Below are 18,333 nucleotides of genomic sequence, written 5' to 3' on the forward strand. Positions count from 1 at the left end.
TTTCCTCCAAAATCATACAATGTACTACACCAGGAATTCAGCATTTACATTTAATTTTCCATCATATATTTTGCTTGTGTCTTTATTGTGCATTGTATTGTAATAATGGAATCAATTTAGAAAAAGCCATAAATTACTAGATTCAAAAATAAGTTCCATGGGGCACATTAAAGGTCAGCTCCACTAATCTATTTTCCTGAAGAATAGGTACTCTTTGTGTCCCCACAGGTAAATTATGCTATTGAATACAATTTCTTTTCTTCTCATAGTTCTCAAGGAGAATGTAAATTTCCAACAGTTATACATGCAAGTATGTGGAAAGGGAAGATGGTTTGGATTTTTATAGAGGCAAGAAAGCTAAAATACTTTGTTTCCCATGTTCTCTTGTGGCAAATGAAATGTGACAGCTGATGAAAAAGATGGTAATAAAACACTTTTTTTGAATAATTTTTTTCTTACAAACTTCATCTCCCCTGGCAGTGTGGATTGTATGCTAGTAATCCTTTGCTTTATGTCTAATATCCATATATGACTGAGTACACACCATGTTTGTCTTTTTGTGACTGGGTTACCTCACTCAGCATGGTTTCTTCTAGTTCCATCTATTTGTCTGCAGAAAAACAAACAAACAAAAAAATGACAACACCTTAAAAAACCATCTCACACAGTCTACTTGTCATATGCTCTTGTTCTAAGAATGTTAATGAGTAATGATAACCACATGTTAGAAAATGATCAGGACTTCTTCATGGTTTTGGTATAATTTGAAGGTCATCTGATACTACTGAAGCATGAATTCTAATTGGTTTTAATAATGAAAACCTGGATTCAGATATAGGGGTTAATGCTGAAATATCAGAGAAGGATAGCAGAGAATCACTAATTTTTACCTCTACTGAATCCTCAGACCAAAGGGGTGATCCTGCCCCTATGAATCCTCAGACTGAATTGTCTGAGTTTCTTTCTTTTCCCACCTTATATTCTTCCATCCACCCAGGCATATCACTCCTGTCTCCACCTCCCTAGTGCTGAGATTAAAGGTGTGTGACTCCCAAGTACTGAGATCACCTTTGTGTTAACTCTGTTTCTCTTTTAGACTGATTCAAGGGTGGCCTTGAACTCACAGAGACCCATCTTCCTTTGTCTTCTCTGATCTGAGGAATTTCTTATAGCATCTTATGCTTCTGCATCAGCACCACGAAGAACATGCACATCCAACCCTTCTTACACTTCTTCATGAGGCCCAGTGACTTATGTGATCTGTCAAAATGATTAAGAAATTTGGAATAATAACTAAATCACAATCATACATGAACACTACAACACCTCCAGTTTTAAATACCTTTGCCCTTTATGGGTTGGTGTTGGCAAATATAAACGCTGATTTCTATATTAATTTTGACATTATGATGATATATCTCCCCTTACTCTCCTGTTCCTAGTCTCCTGTTTGGCCTTGAGTGTAAAGCATTTAGTTGCTACTCTAAGATTTTATGAAACTCACTCTCTAGTCTCTGGCAGAAAGTCCAGCTGTAATATTGGCTTGGACTGCCAAATAGCTGTAATGGACAATCACTAGCTGTCATATGAAAAGGAAAAAAACCTTTCTTGTTCATTTTAAAACCATTGCAATTTTGACCCTTTTGTTAATGGTATATGATACAATTTAAATGATCATTCAAATCCAAATTTAGGGAATGTGTGCACAAGAACTTTCTATTGCTCAGAACATTAATTCTAGAGAAGATGTAAATTATCACAGGCAGTGATGTACCTAGATCCTCAGGAAGGTGTGGAACCAGGAGCTATTGCCGCACCATAGTCACTCTATGTCTACCCATTATCACCTCCTTTCATAGATTGCTCCCTCTATATGTGGAAAGAAACATGGTATTAGCAATGTTGCAGCTCCCAGCTCCAGGAAACATGGCTTCTACTGTTTAAGATCCAAGTTCAAAAGTCCAAGCAAGTATATATAATTGTCCTATACTGTGCTATTGGGATTCTTTATCAAAAGTTTTTGCCTATGCCCATATCTTGAGGATTTTTTTCTCTTGCAGTTTCAAAGACTGGTATCTTGTAAAGATTTGGATCTATTTTTCGATTGATTTTTGTTTTGAGTGGAAGTCTAATTTCATTCCCATGTAGTTAATTTGTATAGAGTTCATCTCCTCTTAGGGAGGTCAAGACAACCTGAATCTTTAACTAGTATTCCTGCCCCAGCTCATGATCAAATGAACTTTGGGAACTTCCATTTATATAGGAATTAGGAAAAGGGAAGCTACTGGGGAGCTTAAACATCACATATATAGAGATGTTCCCCCAACCAAAATCACAGAGAGAGAGAGAGAGAGAGAGAGAGAGAGAGAGAGAGAGAGAGAGAGAGAGAGAGAGAGAGAGAGAGAGAGAGGAGACCACTGTTTGGGTATTTCCTACAATGACTTTCAACTAATAACAATTATTTTAGGCTTAACTCTGCTATTTTTCACATGGTATGTATGGATACACTAAGATGCTTCCACATAAGGCTTCTTTCTTAAACCCAGACTTTAGTTTGTATCAGGTTCTCAGTGCCATTACCTTTCTCCTTCAGGACAAATGGGAAGAGTATTCCTATCCATGACGTCTTTCAGGGAAGATCTGAAAGGCATCAGTTGTGAAGTGTAATCCAGCTAGCAGATAAAGTATATGAAAATGATGGAAAACTGATTGCTCAAGCATCATGTGCTTTTAAATGCATACAGTTGGCATGATCAGGATGGCCAATTTTTAAAAAGAACAGCTGAATTAAGTCAATTCCCCTGTGTAAAACCCTTCCTGCTTGATCTGTCTTCCAGATGTTTCCATGGCAAATGTTTTTTTAATGTGAAGCCCAGTCATAGAAAACACCTGGGTAGCATACTGTGATTCCAGACACAAATCATCATTTTCTTCTTAAAACAGATGCTGATTGATTTTAAATATGAGAAGAAATGATCCTACCTCCCATGGAAATGCAAACTGACAAAGACGTTTATTTAAACATCAGTCTTTATTATCACAAAGAACTTTGCCTCTCTGAACAACAAAACAGCGGATGTTTTCTATAAGGTTGGTGGAATTGTTAGGCAGCTATAGCTGAAGGCTTTGTTATTGACATCAACTTTTCTGCATGGTCTCTGATTAGAATATGAAAGTAAGAGATAATACATTGGGACATCTTTAGCTGAGACTTAGACATCAGGTGTCCTTCACCATTTAAAAGCTATGTAAATCTTGTTACTTTAATTGATTCTCTGATATTTGTTAGCCTTATCTATAATATATGGGTGATAAAATTTTTTGTGAAGATTGTGCTTATCCACACATACTTTCTGGACTCATAGCAAATGCCCAGGGAATATTAAGGTCAATAACATAGATGACCCAGTTGACTCTCTTCTTCAAGATAAAATGTTGCAAATCATTTTGAAACTGAAAATTCATTAGAGAATTTAAAAGTCACTCACAATGGCTTCTTTAGACAAAACCACATGCTAAGAAATGGTGTGATGAGATATAAGTTCCCATCCTCCTTGGTACTAGTTGCTTATTTATAGAGCCAACTCACTTTGTTAATATTTATTAACTTATTTTGATAGATTACAGAATAAATAGTTTAAAATTGTCATATCCTTTAGTTATGAAAGTCACTAGTAAGATTGAAGTTTATCCGTATTGACCCATGAAAGAATCAAAATGCTAGTAATACACACTTAGGCGAAGGCAGAGGGTAGAACAATATAAATAAATAAGGAAGATGAGAAAAAGAAGCATGAGAAAATCTGCATAAATATTGGTAGAGAAATTATGCCGTACTGTTATACTTTTTGTTCACTGTAAAAAGTGGCATAAGCATTTTATTAAAATGTAAGTAGGATGACGGTCAATTGCTTAACAGAATATTTTAAAAGCTTGTAATTTCGAATGCTTTCCTAATTTTTAACCCCCGAGGGCAACACATTGTAAAAGTATTTATATAAACATGAAAAATTGTAAGAGTTAGGTAGGCCTCTCACAACATTGGGTTAAAAGTTACCTGCTTTAAACGTGGAGATTTTTTTTGCTAGTCGTTATTCTATCACATTGAAAGACTGTGGTTAGAGGAACTGGTGATACGACTCCAGTACAGCCACTGGCCACAAGTTTACGAACCTGAGGTTGATCTTTGGAACCTGTATTATAGAAGGAAATCACCAACTCCCACACGATGTCTCTGAGCTCTACAGCAGTGCAGTGTCACGTATAACCATGTCCTAACAAGATAAATAAGTAGTAAATGTATTTTAAAATACTGTGGACAGAAACCCAGATATGGCTACACATTGAATTTCTACCACACACCTCTTTTTTCTTCACATTTAGATCACGGTAGCTGCAGAATCTCTGTCAGTTTTATTTTTAACACGAAATAGGCATTCATACTTTTGCTCTAAGCATCTTATTCAAAAGAAAAAATCCTTCTGTTCAAAGCATGAAAGGAAAAGTGTCACAGAAAGATTTTTGCTTTTAACTTAAAATAGTCACATCAAGTCTTGATGAAGTTTAAAATGCATGCAGCTTCCCAGTAATACTGTGAAAGTGAGAAAGCTAATTTATATTTAATTACTATCAAAATCAATGTCCTTATAAAGTAGCATCCAAACTTATTGTAAATTTATTAAAGAAATATTGAAACTAGCAGATCTCAGGATATTATTTTGAAGATATCAGGATCCTAACTACAACAGTGATGCATTTACTTTTTTTTATCATTTTTTATTTTAATTTTAAATAGCTTGTTTTACATGTCAATCCCAGTTCCCTCTCCCTCCCCTCCTCCCGCACTCGCCTTCCACCCTCCCTCCCACCCTATTGCCAAATCCTTCCACATAGGGGATATCTAGAGTCTATCATTTTACACTTGGTAGGGTCCAGACACTCCTCTAAGAGTCCAGGCTGAGAGAGCATCTCTCTTTGTGCTATAGGCACATGAAGACAGATTGTATACCAGGGATAGACACTGATCCACAGCTCAGGGCCCCATAGGTTGTCCAGGCCTTCTCACTGACACTCACATTTGGGGGGTCCAGATCAGTCCCATTCTGGCCTCCCCACTGTCGGTCTGGGGTCCAAGAGCACTCCCCTGTTCAGATCAGCTGTCTCTGCTGGTTTTGCCAGCCCATTCTTTGCCAATTTGCTCCTCACTCCTCTCTCTCTGTCACTGGGTTCCTTGGGTTCAGTTCAGTGCTTAGTTGTGTGTTTGCCTCTGCTTCCATCAGTCACAGGATGAAGGCTCCCGGATGGTTATAGACATCAAGTTCATTATCAGGAACGGGCATTCGAGGTGGTCCTTCCACTATTGCTTAGCTTGCCAATTGATGTTATACCTTTAGATCACTCGAGGTCACTCTGGTGCCTGATCTGTCTTCGATCCTATGATTCCCTCTTCCCCCTATTTTACCCCCACCCCCTCAACTTCCTGTTCCCCCATGACCAACTCCCTTCCTCTTTACCCCTCTATTCTTCCCAGGTCCCACTACCCCCCTCGCCGTGTTCCCCATCCATTCAGAGGATCTTGTCTCCATCCTCTTCTCTTGGGTACTATGCATATATGCATATCTTTTAGGTTCTTTCCTGTTTCCCAGACTCTCTATCTGTGGAAGTGCAGACTGGCACTATCCTGATCCATATTTAAAATCCATATATGAGTGAGTACATACCATGTTTGTCTTTTTGCGACTGGGTTACCTCACTCAGGATGGTTTCTTCCAGTGCTATCCATTTCCCTGCGAATTTCAAGATTCCATTGTTTTTTTCTGCTGAGTAATACTCCATTGTGTAAATGTACCACATTTTCTCTATCCACTCTTCAGTTGAGGGGCATCTAGGTTGCTTCCAGGTTCTGGCTATTACAAACAATGCTGCTATGAACATAGTGGAGCAGATGCCCTTGTTGTATGAACCTGCCTCATTTGGATAAATGCCTAAGAGTGGAATTGCTGGGTCTAGTGGTAGATTAATTCCCATTTTCCTGAGGAATCTCCATACTGATTTCCAAAGAGGCTGTATGAGTCGGCATTCCCACCAGCAGTGGAGGAGTGTTCCTCTCTCTCCACATCCTCTCCAGCATAAATTGTCTTCGGTGTTTTTGATTCTAGCCATTCTGACAGGAGTAAGATGGTATCTCAGAGTTGTTTTGATTTGCATTTCCCTGATGGCTAAGGATGTTGAGCACTTTCTTAAGTGTCTCTTGGCCATTTTAGCCTCCTCTACTGAGAATTCTCTATTTAGCTCTGTACCCCACCTTTCAAGTGGATCCTTTGGTGTTTTGGAGACTTGTTTCTTGAGTTCTTTGTAAATTTTGGAGATTAGCCCTCTGTCAGATGTAGGGTTAGTGAATATATTTTCCCATTCTGTGGCCTGCCTTTTTGTCTTTTTGATTGTGTCCTTTGCCTTACAGAAGCTTTTTAGTTTCAGAAGGTCCCATTTGTTAATTGTTGATCTCAGTGCCTGTGCCACTGGTGTTATGTTTGGGAAGTGGTCTCCTGTACCAACTCGTTGAAGAGTATCTCCCACTTTCTCTTCTAAAATTTTCAGTGTGGCTGGATGTATGTTGAGATCTTTGATCCATTTGGACTTAAGTTTTGTACAAGGCGATAAACATGGATCTATCTGCAGTCTTCTGCATACCACTACCCAGTTATGCCAGCACCATTTGTTGAAGATGCTTTCTTTTTTCCACTGTACAGTTTTAGCTTCTTTGTCAAAAATCAGGTGTTCATAGGTGTGTGGGTTAAAATTAGGGCTTTCGATTCGGTTCCATTGGTCTACCTGCCTATTTTTGTGCCAATACCAAGCTGTTTTCAGGACTATAGCTCTATAATAGAGCTTGAAGTCAGGTATGGTGATGCCTCCTGAAGTTCCTTTATTGTATAGGGATGTTTTGGCTATCCTGGGCCTTTTGTTTTTCCATATAAAGTTGATTAATGTTCTTTCCAGGTCCTTGAAGAATTGTGATGGAATTTTGATAGGGATTGCATTGAATCTATAGACTGCTTTTGGCAAGATCACCATTTTTATTATGTTGATCCTACCAATCCAAGAGCATGGGAGATCTTTCCATTTTCTGGTATCTCCTTTGATTTCTTTCTTCAAAGACACAAAGTTCTTGATATACAGGTCTTTCACTTCCTTGGTTAACATTATCCCCAGATATTTGATGCTGTTTTTGGCTATTGTAAAAGGTGATGTTTCTCTGATTTCTTTCTCAGTCACTTCATCATCTGTATATAATAGGGCCACTGATTTTTTTGAGTTTACCTTGTATCCTGCCACATTGCTGAAGGTGTTTATCAGCTCTAGGAGTAACCTTGCGGAGTTTTTTGGGTCACTTATGTAAACTATCATATCATCTGCAAATTGTGAAAGTTTGACTTCTTCTTTTCCTATTTGTATCCCCTTTATCTCCTTTTGTTGTCTTATTGCTGTAGCTAGAACTTCAAGTACAATATTGAAGAGATATGGAGAGAGTGGACAGCCTTGTCTTGTTCCTGATTTTAGAGGAATTGCTTTGAGTTTCTCTCCATTTAGTTTGATGTTAGCTGTTGGTTTACTGTATATTGCTTTTATTATATTCAGGTACGTTCCTGTTATCCCTGATCTCTCTAGGACCTTTATCATGAAGGGGTGCTGGATTTTGTCAAAGGCTTTTTCAGCATCTAGTGAGATGATCATGTGGTTTTTCTTTCGCAGATTGTTAATATGGTGGATTACATTGATAGATTTTCTAATGTTGAACCATCCCTGCATTCCTGGAATGAAGCCTACTTGATCATGGTGGATGATTTTTCTGATGTGTTCTTGAATCCGGTTTGCAAGTATTTTATTGAGTATTTTTGCATCAATGTTCATGAGGGAAATTGGTCTATAGTTCTCTTTCTTAGTTGTGTCTTTGTGTGGCTTGGGTATCAAGGTAATTGTAGCCTCGTAGAAAGAGTTTGGCAGTGAGCCTCCTGCTTCTATAGTGTGGAATACTTTGACAAGTATTGGAATGAGCTCTTCTTTGAATTTCTGGTAGAATTCTGCACTGAAGCCATCTGGGCCTGGGCTTTTTTTGTTTGGGAGACTTTTGATGACTTCTTCTATTTCATTAGGGGTTATAGGTCTGTTTAGATTATTTATCTGTTCTTGCAAGTGATATCTATCCAGGAAATTGTCCATTTCTTTTAAATTTTCAAATTTTGTGGATACAGATTTTCAAAGTATGCCCTGATGATTCTCTTGATTTCCTCAGAGTCCATTGTTATGTCCCCTTTCTTATCCCTGATTTTGTTAATTAGCATGTTCTCTCTCTGTCTTTTGGTTAGTTTGGACAGAGGTTTGTCTATTTTGTTGATTTTCTCAAAGAACCAACTCTTTGTTTCATTGATTCTTCTCAATGTTTTCCTGGTTTCTACTTGATTGATTTCAGCCCTCAATTTGATTATTTCCTGGCGTCTGCTCCTCCTGGGGGAGTTTGCTTCTTTTTGTTCTAGAACATTCAGCTGTGCTATTAATTCTCTAGTATGACTGTTCTCCAGTTTTTTCATGTGGGCACTTAGTGCTATAAACTTTCCTCTCAGCACTGCTTTCAAAGTGTCCCATAAGTTTGTGTATGTTGTGTCTTCATTCTCATTGAAATCGAGGAAGTCTTTAATTTCTTTTTTTATTTGTTCCTTTACCCAGGGATGGTGCAATTGTGCATTGTTCAATCTCCATGAGTTTGTAGGGTTTCTGCGATTTGTGTTATTGTTGAATTCTAATGTTAATGCATGGTGGTCTGATAAGATGCAGGGGGTTATTCCAATTTTTTTGTATCTGTGGAGATTTGCTATGTTTCCTATTATGTGGTCAATTTTAGAGAAGGTTCCATGTGGTGCCGAGAAGAAGGTATATCCCTTTGTATTTGGGTGGAATGTTCTATAGATGTCTGTTAAACCCAGTTGGGTCATAACTTCTATTAATTCTTTTGTTTCTTTGTTAAGTTTCTGTCTGGAGGTCCTATCTAGTGGTGAGAGCGGAGTGTTGAAGTCTCCTACTATTAGTGTGTGAGATTTTATGTGCATTTTGAGCTTTAGTAATGTTTCTTTCACGAATGTAGGTGCCTTTGTATTTGGGGCGTAGATATTTAAAATCGAGACTTCGTCTTGATGTATTTTTCCTTTGATGAATATGAAGTGCCCTTCTTCATCTCTTTTGATTGATTTTAATTTGAAGTCTAATTTGTTAGATATTAGGATTGCTACGCCCGCTTGTTTCTTGGGGCCATTTGATTGGAATATCTTTTCCCAGCCCTTTACTCTGAGATAACGTCTGTCTTTGGTGTTGAGATGTGTTTCTTGTATGCAGCAGAAGGAAGGGTTCTGTCTTCATATCCATTCTGCTAGTCTGTGTCTTTTTATAGGTAAGTTGAGGCCATTGACATTGAGGGATATTAATGACCATTGATTGGTGATCCTTGTTTGCGCTTGATTTATTGTTAGTGAAGTTATTTTGTGTAGTTTCTCCTCCCTTTTTCTTTTAGTGTTTTGAAAAGTATGATTATATATTGCCTGTGTCTTTGTGAATGTGGTTATCTTCCTTGGCTCTAGGTTTTCCTTCTAGCATTTTCTGTAGAGCTGGATTCATGGATACGTATTGTTTAAATCTGGCTTTGTCATGGAATATTTTGTTTTCTCCATCTATGGTAATTGAGAGCTTTGCTGGATATAGTAGTCTGGGCTGGCATCCTTGTTCCCTTAGCGTTTGTAGGACATCTGACCAGGATCTTCTGGCTTTCATCGTTTCCATTGAGAAGTCAGGTGTAATTCGGATAGGTCTGCCTTTATATGTTACTTGGCCTTTTTCTTTAGCTGCTCTTAATATTTTCTCTTTGCTCTGTAGGTTTGATGTTTTGATTATTATATGGCGAGGTGACTTCTTTTTCTGGTCAAGCCTATTTGGTGTTCTGTAAGATTCTTGTACTTTCATAGGCATATCTTTCTTTAGGTTAGGGAAGTTTTCTTCTATGATTTTGTTGAATATGTTTTCTGTACCTTTAATTGAAGTTCTTCACCTTCTTCTATACCTATTATTCTCAGGTTTGGCTTCTTCATGGTGTCCCATATTTCCTGGATATTTTGTGTTAAGGATTTGTTGGTTTTGAGATTTTCTTTGGTTGACGATGCTACGTCCTCTAATGAGTCTTCAACACCTGAGATTCTCTCTTCTATCTCTTGTATTCTATTGGTGATACTTGCATCTGTAATTCCAGACCGTTTACCAAGCTTTTCTATTTCCAGCATCCCTTCATTCTGTGTTTTCTTTATCGTTTCTATTTCAGCTTTCAATCCTTCAACTGTTTGAGCTGTTTCCTTAATTTTCTTGGTTGTTTTTTCTTGGTGCTCTTTAGATTCTTTGAGAGATTTGTTTATTTCTTGAAATTTTCCCCCATTTCATGGATTTTTTTGTTTGCTTTTTCTTCTATTTCTTTAAGGGATTTCCTCGTTTCTTCTTTGAGGCTCTCCATCATCTTCATGAAATAATTTTTAAGGTCTGTCTCCTCTTCTTCATCTATGTAGTGCTTTTCAAGTCTTGCTGGTGTTGGATCCCTGGATTGTGGTGGGGTCGTGTTGGTGTTTCTATTGCTGAGTGATCTCTTATTCTGTCTTCTTCCCATCTCTTCTTCCAGTGGGTGCTGGTGGGGGCTTTCTGTCTCCACTGGTCTCCTTCCTTACTGCAGCTGAAGCTGAAGCTGGGCTCGCTGGGTTGGGGTCTTGGAGGGGCTGATCTCTTTCCTGTGTGGGCGGCTCTTCTGGAAGCCGGGAGCGGCCCCGAAGATGGAGGGGGATGGGTGATGGGCGGGTGGTCCCAGCCGGAGACCCCAACCCAGCGATGCATTTACTTTTATGCCTCAGGTTTTCTAAAAGATCGTAGCGCCTGGACCTTTCAAATAGACCTGCCAAGGTGCCAATACTCACAGTCCAAAATGTAGGTCTGGGGCTGGAGAGATTTCTCAGTGTTTAAGAGCACTGACTGCTCTTCCAGAGGACCTGGGTCATTTACATAAACTAGTTTCTCATATCATTTAGGTTGTCAGATTAGATTGTGTGTTAACCTGATGAGTTGGACATATCCAAATCCTTTATCACCTGAAACTTACTTTGAGCTCTGTTCTTGAGTGTTCTAGGCTTCTTGGAGAACATAAGTGTCTGCTTCGGAAACTGGAAACCACTCTTATGTGATCCAGTCCTCTCAATGGACATCAGTCCTGGATTTTTTAAGCTGCCCCCTCTGTGGGCACAATGAAATTGCAAATGACAGTTACTATTATAGTTACTATTAAATATTTCATTGAGAAACTTTACCATGTACTTGGCTGACTTTAGCTTATTTCCATGGATTCTCCAACAATTTACCCTTTCCCCCTTTCTTGGGTAAGTGATGTTTTAACCACACCTATATTTTATGTTGTTTCCTGAGACAACCCATCTGTATATGTCACGGGTCCTTTTGAGCTTCTGAAGTTGTACACCAACATCTCCTTGGTTCCAACATTTAGAATGCATTTGCCACTTAATTTGGATTTACTGGGCCTTTACTGGGATTGGTAGTAAATTTTGTTGTTTGTTTCTATTTTAGCACTTAAGTCTTATTTTAAAGTAACTCTAGCGGAAGCTCTTTTCTTAAATCTCTTGGCTTTAGTCTTAACACTATAGCAAGTGAGAAGACAGAAGCATTGGGAAGCAGTGTATCCCTTTGTCTTGTCATCTTCTGTACTCTGGCGTAGTGTTTACCTGCTACCCTGCATTTGCTCTGGATTTTAGCTTATCTCTTTTTCATACACACTGCTCTCGTTGCTTTGTTTTTATCTTCCTTCAGTCTTGTGGAAAAGGCAGCGTGATTTCGGACTTCATTCATAGCCCCAAATGGGCTGTGCAATGTAACACAGATGTGTAGAGGAGACATAAATGGCAAGAAGGAGTTGTGTGGATGCAGTTTCTTCTTAATATGTTTGGTGGAATAGTCTGAATTGAACATATCTTCTTTGTAAGTCTTTTGAGAAAATCTAGATGCTGACAATGAACCTGCTGAGAGATCTTTCCTGTGTTTCCCTGGGTTTCCTTGAAGCTCGGTGGACACAGAGATATCATATGGTATTGCAATACAAAGATCTTCACAGACATAGAAAGATAAAACTAACTTTCACAGAGAAGCTAAAGAGCTTGAACAGCTGAAGTAATTCTTAGCAGAGAGAAGCAATGTTGCAGATGTTAAATACCGAATCTAAACCAATATTATATAATAAAAGAAATATAATAAAAACAGCACAGTATTGGCAAAAAGAACAACAGAAAAACAAACAACAGCAAAAAGACATGATTACTGATGTAATAGACAGTGTAGAAATAAAGCTATATACTGTTGTCTACGTGTGACAAAACACTTACCATGTACACTGGGAAAAAAGGTGATTGAATAATAGATGCTGGAGAAAAATAGTTTCCATATAAGAATAATTAATTCATATCCTTCAAAATATTATAATCAAATGGATCAGAGAACTTAATGTAATTTTAAAATGCTAGCTGAAAAAATAGGAAAAATACTTCAAGATATATGCATAAGCAAAGACTCCGAATGAGTCCTGAAAGCACAGGAAGAAATCCCACGAGTTGACAAATGAGATTACTTGAAATTAAAAAGGCTTCTACACAGGACAGAAAATGATCACCAGAATGGAGAGATAGCATAAAGTGTAAGGAAAAGACATCACCAGCTGTACATTCATGTTTGGGTTTATATCCAAGGATTCGTAAGGAACTGCAAGAATGAAACAGCCAAATACCAAATCAAACTATCAACTAGTAAGAAGAAGTGCAGCCAGGCAGTGCTGGCGAACACCTTTAATCCCAGCATTCGGGAGGCAGAGGCTGGTGGATCTCTGTGAGTTCGAGGCTGGGCTGGACTGACAGCCTCCAAAACAATACAGAGAAACCCTGTCTTGTAAAACCAAAAAAAAAAAAAAAAAAAAAAAAAGAAGAAGTGCAATTATCCAACACTAAACTGTATTCAACATCTGAAGATATGAGGGTAATTAAAATTGAACTTGCTTTGAAATTCCATCTCAACCCAGTCATAATGACTATCAAGAAAATAAATGATAATCATGGATGGCGATTATAGAGGGAATGAGGTTCCTTTACTCACTGGTGGTGGGAATGTAGACATGGACAACCATTGTAGAAATCAGGTTAGATAATGATAACAGAAATATCATATGGCACAGCTTTACGTCTGTAAAGAATATACTTGAAAGACTGCACGTCAACTGGAGGAAGAAAAGATTCACCAGCCCCATGTGGCAGAGGACAATCAAAAAAGATTGTAAAGAAATCAGAGACAGTATGCTAAGAGTCATGTATTGTTTGACAAACTTCCTGTGATGATGTTACTCACACATCTACACACCCCAGATAAAGGGCTCATGACCAACCAAATTACAGATACCACCCAAGCCCAGCTTGGTAAACCATTGAATTTTACTGGGTTACTTCCAGGAATATGGGTAAAGGTTTACTTACAGGAGTGAAACGTTTCAGATGGCTGGCTGAATCTTCAAAGTCACTGTGGCATATGTAACAGCTCTTAAAAGCTGGGTAAGTGGACAACACTGCACAGCCTTCAGGCAGCTCAACTGGCTAGAGAGTCCTTTCTTAACTGGTATAAGCCTCTTCCAGGCAGCTCTACTGGTTTCTGCTTCTTCCAGACAACTGGTCTGACCTCAGTCTTCATTGTAGTTGGTTTCTCTGGGAGTGACTCTGAGAAGCCTTTCTTATTTACTCTTGAGAGGGAGGGGTTTAGTGAATCTGATCAGCATTAGGAACTTCCTGAAGCTATTTTAATTTTATATCTTCTAGCGTAAGAAGCTTTCCTGTAGGATGGTGTCTCGATCTTAGAGGAAAGTGCTACACAACATCGGATAAAAGTGCTGCTTTTTTTAAAGATTGTATAACACAACTTTATTATACAAAAATCAATTATCTATTTGTCTTAACAGTTGAAAATTAAAACGAAAAATTATGTCATTTACAGTAACATTGATAATAAAATACTTAATAATATACCTGACATAACATATATAAACCTGTATCTTGAAAACCACAAAATTGTTGAGACAGTTTTAGACCGATAAAAGTGCTGCTTTTTAATCCCAACTCTATTTTGGGAAGTAGGAATATCCAGGAAAGCAGTCTATATATTTTCCTCTTTTACTCCCCCACCCTAACCCACCCCAAAATGTATAAAGAACTCTGGAGAGAAAAAGAGGCACTTTCTTGACAACATGATACCTGGCAACAGGAACTTTAGCGCTTGGAAAAGACAGGAAACAAAGCCAGTAACTGACCAAAGTGCAGGCTGCTGACAACAGAGTGATACAATTGGTGGAGAGTAAATGAATGCAAGGTTCGTAGTCAACTAGGCATCCTTTGAGGAAAACCCTGATGTCTTATAGATGGGATAGTTATATAAAGATTTTTATGTAGTGGAGAGGAATTTGGTAAAAAGTAAGTTATCCCTGAATCCTCAGTTGGAGGGATACGAAACAGTTCATAGAACTTGGACATGGAAGGTTAGAGCCACTGAAAGCACAAAAGGATTGTGGACTCTAACTGATATAGCTAAATTTCCCAGAAGCAAAGAAGAACAAAGTTAGGAGTAGCAATTCTGATTTAGGCAAGAGAAACATAATTCTGAGTCAAGTGCTTTCCATTTTCCCTGAAATGTGGGAGGTGATGTAATTTACCAACAGCAAAGTGGTTAGAATTGGATTTTATGGTGTAGGAGGTTTTTAAAGGATAAATTGGAGAAGGAGATGCTCAATGCTTCTTCACTGGAGAAAGGAATGGGTTCAACATTGTGATTAGAATGCTTTTATGTGAGGTTGGATACTCACTGATCTGGAAGAGTATGTTCTAGTTATAGATGTCTTTCTACCTTTCAGTTACAACTAATGGATCTAAACCAAGCTAGGAAGTAGTCACATAAGCACATGGGCAGTAGAGAATTAAGTGATACACAAGAGTTGGTTCTGGTAACTGCTTATGGGTAGTATTTGAATGGGACATGTAGAAATCACAGTTAACATACTACAGCAGAGTAAGAAGATGACGAACCAAAAATGAAGAGAAGGCATGGCAGAACCTACCTTTTTGCTAGAGAGGGTAAATGGTAGCTTTTAGTAAAGCTTAATACCAGTTGGCAAATGGCAAAATATTTCAATTCTGTGTGTGTCACCAACAAAAGAATTCTGCGCACAATACAAAATGCAGCTCTGTATCATTTTTAACACTGAGAAGAAACTAAGATTCACTGTATTCAAGAAAAACAGAAGAGTTATACAAAACTAACAAAAGATGAGTTAAGTATTAAAGCATATTGGAACACATAGATTATAATATTTTAGCATATATTAGAATTCTGCCTCCTTGGGAAATCAGAACACCCTTATTTAAGACACAAGTCTATTTCTAGACAATGAAACAATGTTCTAACATGTAAGATAATTCTACTTTTTACCCCTAGGGATGACAGGGTAAGATGGCAGAGCTGGTCCACCAAATATCAGGGTAGAGAATGAGACTTTCTGGCTATCTCTGAAGGGCGTGTGCAGTTCATCCCTCATTTGTTTGGATGACAATGGCTCCAACATTACAATATATATCACAGATGCTTAACAGAGGACAAAAGATTGACCATTCTTGACAACAGTTGTTCTTTGATGAGGCCCTGAAGAAATATCCTGAGATGAAATTGTATTTAAAGTACAAATACTATGCTAACAGTCTTGTCAACTCAAGAAGCAAGTCTCCAAAATACCATAGGATCCAATTAAAATGTGGGCTACAGAACTAAATATAGATTCCCAATAGAGGAGTCTAAAATGGCTGAGAGGCACTTGAGAAAGTGCTCAACATCCTTAGTCATCTGGGAAATGCAAATCAAAACAACTCTGAGATACCATCTCACTCCTGACAGAATGGCTAAAATCAAAAACACCAACAACAATTTAAGCAGGAGAGGATATGGAGAAAGGGGAACACTCCTCCACTGCTGGTGGGAGTGCCAACTCATACAGCCACTTTGGAAATCACTATGGAGATTCCTCAGAAAAATGGGAATAAACCTACCACAAGACCCAGCAACTCCACTCTTAGGCATATATCCAAAAGATTCACATTCATACAACAAGGATGTCTGTTCCACTAGGTTCATAGCAGCATTATTTGTAATAGCCAGAAGTTGGAAACAACCTAGATGCCCCTCAACCAAAGAGTGGATAGAGAAAATGTGGTACATTTACACAATGGAGTACTATTCAGCAGAAAAAAACAATGGAATCCTGAAATTTGCAGGCAAATGGAGGACACTAGAAGAAACCATCCTGAGTGAGGTAACCCAGTCACAAAAAGAGAAACATGGCATATACTCTCTCATGTATGGATTTTAGACATGGATCTGGGGAGTGGCAGCCTACAATCCAATGGCCAGAGAGTCTGAGAAACAGAAACTTCATTCAGTGGCTGATGGAAGCAGAGGCAGGCTCCCATAGCTAAGCACTGAGCTGAACTCAAGGAATCCAAGTGACAGAGAGGGAGGACTGATAAACAAAGGGGTTAAGACTGGGCTGGTTTAACCCCCAGAAACAGCTGACCTGAAAAGGGTTAGCTCTTGAATACCAGACTGATGGCTTGGATTCCAGCATGGGACTGATCAAGACCCCCTGAATGTGAGTGTCAGTGAGGAGGCCTAGGTAATCTATTGGCCCTTGGGTAGTAGATCAGTATTTATCCCGGGTATACAAATGGACTTTGTGTCCCCATCCCACAATGAGAGATGCATTCTCACCCTGGACTCCTAGAGGAAGGTCTAGGCCCTGCCCTGGATGAAATGAAAGACTATGGAATCCCCAGGGTGGGTGAGGCCCTCCCTGGGGAAATGAGGGGATACTGGAGGGGTTGTTGGGAGGGCACGGGAGGAGGGCAGGGAAAGAGAGACCTGGAGTTGATATGTGAAGCAACCTTGTCTCTAATTTAAATTTAAAAATTAAAATTAAAATAAAGGAATGTTGCATACAATATTCATATTTCTCATGATGGTTAATTAGTATGTAACTAAGTTCATTTGCTGATTATAATCCTTGGTGGTCTCTTTTATCATTATACTATCAAATTTAAGAGTGTTTTCTTATCCATACAATGATTCTATGTGAAAGTTGGCGTGAGCATCCCAGATACCAAGTCTTCTCTTCCACCAAAGGGACCAGAGGACCAGGTGGGAGGCTAAGCACCCCAGATTCCTGGTCTTCTTCTCCACCCATGGGACCAGAACTAGGATGAAGAATAGAAGAACTACCAGAATATTGGACTTGCTAGCACCCACCGAGAGGGAACTCTGGTCCCCTAACCACCAGACAAGTAAGGGGCTCTTTCTGCACCCACTAGAAGAAGAGATGGGAAAGAGACAATACAAACACACAGTCAGCAACAGAAAAACAAATATAACACTGCCAGATTCTAGAGACTCCACACCAGCAAGACTCCAACATTCCAATGCAAATGAAGCAGAAGAGAATGACCTTAAAAACAACTTCATGAAAAAGATTTTATGCTTTTAACTTCCATGTTCTGTATTCAAGTGGATCTCGGGTATCATGTGGACTACAGAATCTCAAGATAGCATGCTTTCATATTTGCCCCACTCAGAAGTTTGATATATATATATTGATATATATATGTGTGTGTATACATGTGTGTATATATATATATTATATGTATGCAAGCTCCACCCAACTTTATTATTAATTTTGACTAAAGTAAGCCATAAATCTTATAAAGAAAGATTTATGGATATAAAATACCAATAAATATTTTTGGGAAGAAGCAATAAAATAATAAGCAAACATACAATATTGTGTTTTAATTAGTTTGATATTCTCCCTTAATGCTTTTTGCGGTGGAATCTAGTCAGTGGCACCAAATTCTTAATTTAGTTTACTTGTCACTGAGGTTCACATTGATCTCTATTTTGCTAAGCAGTTGAAAATATCCTCTTTAGACCTTTGGAATTCTTTGTTAACATGGAAAGTCTGCTTTGTGGATTCTGGGTTCTGGAACACCTAATGCAACTGTGTGGCTCACTTCAATTTTGGGAGAGTCTTGTGATGTTCAAATAGAAGTGTCTCATGGAACATAAATCATTCTGTAATTTGTTTTTGTGACTCAATAATAAAACACCTCATCTGTCTAGGTTGGC

This window comes from Mesocricetus auratus, unplaced genomic scaffold (genome assembly GCF_017639785.1).
Source record: "Mesocricetus auratus isolate SY011 unplaced genomic scaffold, BCM_Maur_2.0 Super-Scaffold_100011, whole genome shotgun sequence".
In the NCBI taxonomy this organism is placed as follows: Eukaryota; Metazoa; Chordata; class Mammalia; order Rodentia; family Cricetidae; genus Mesocricetus; species Mesocricetus auratus.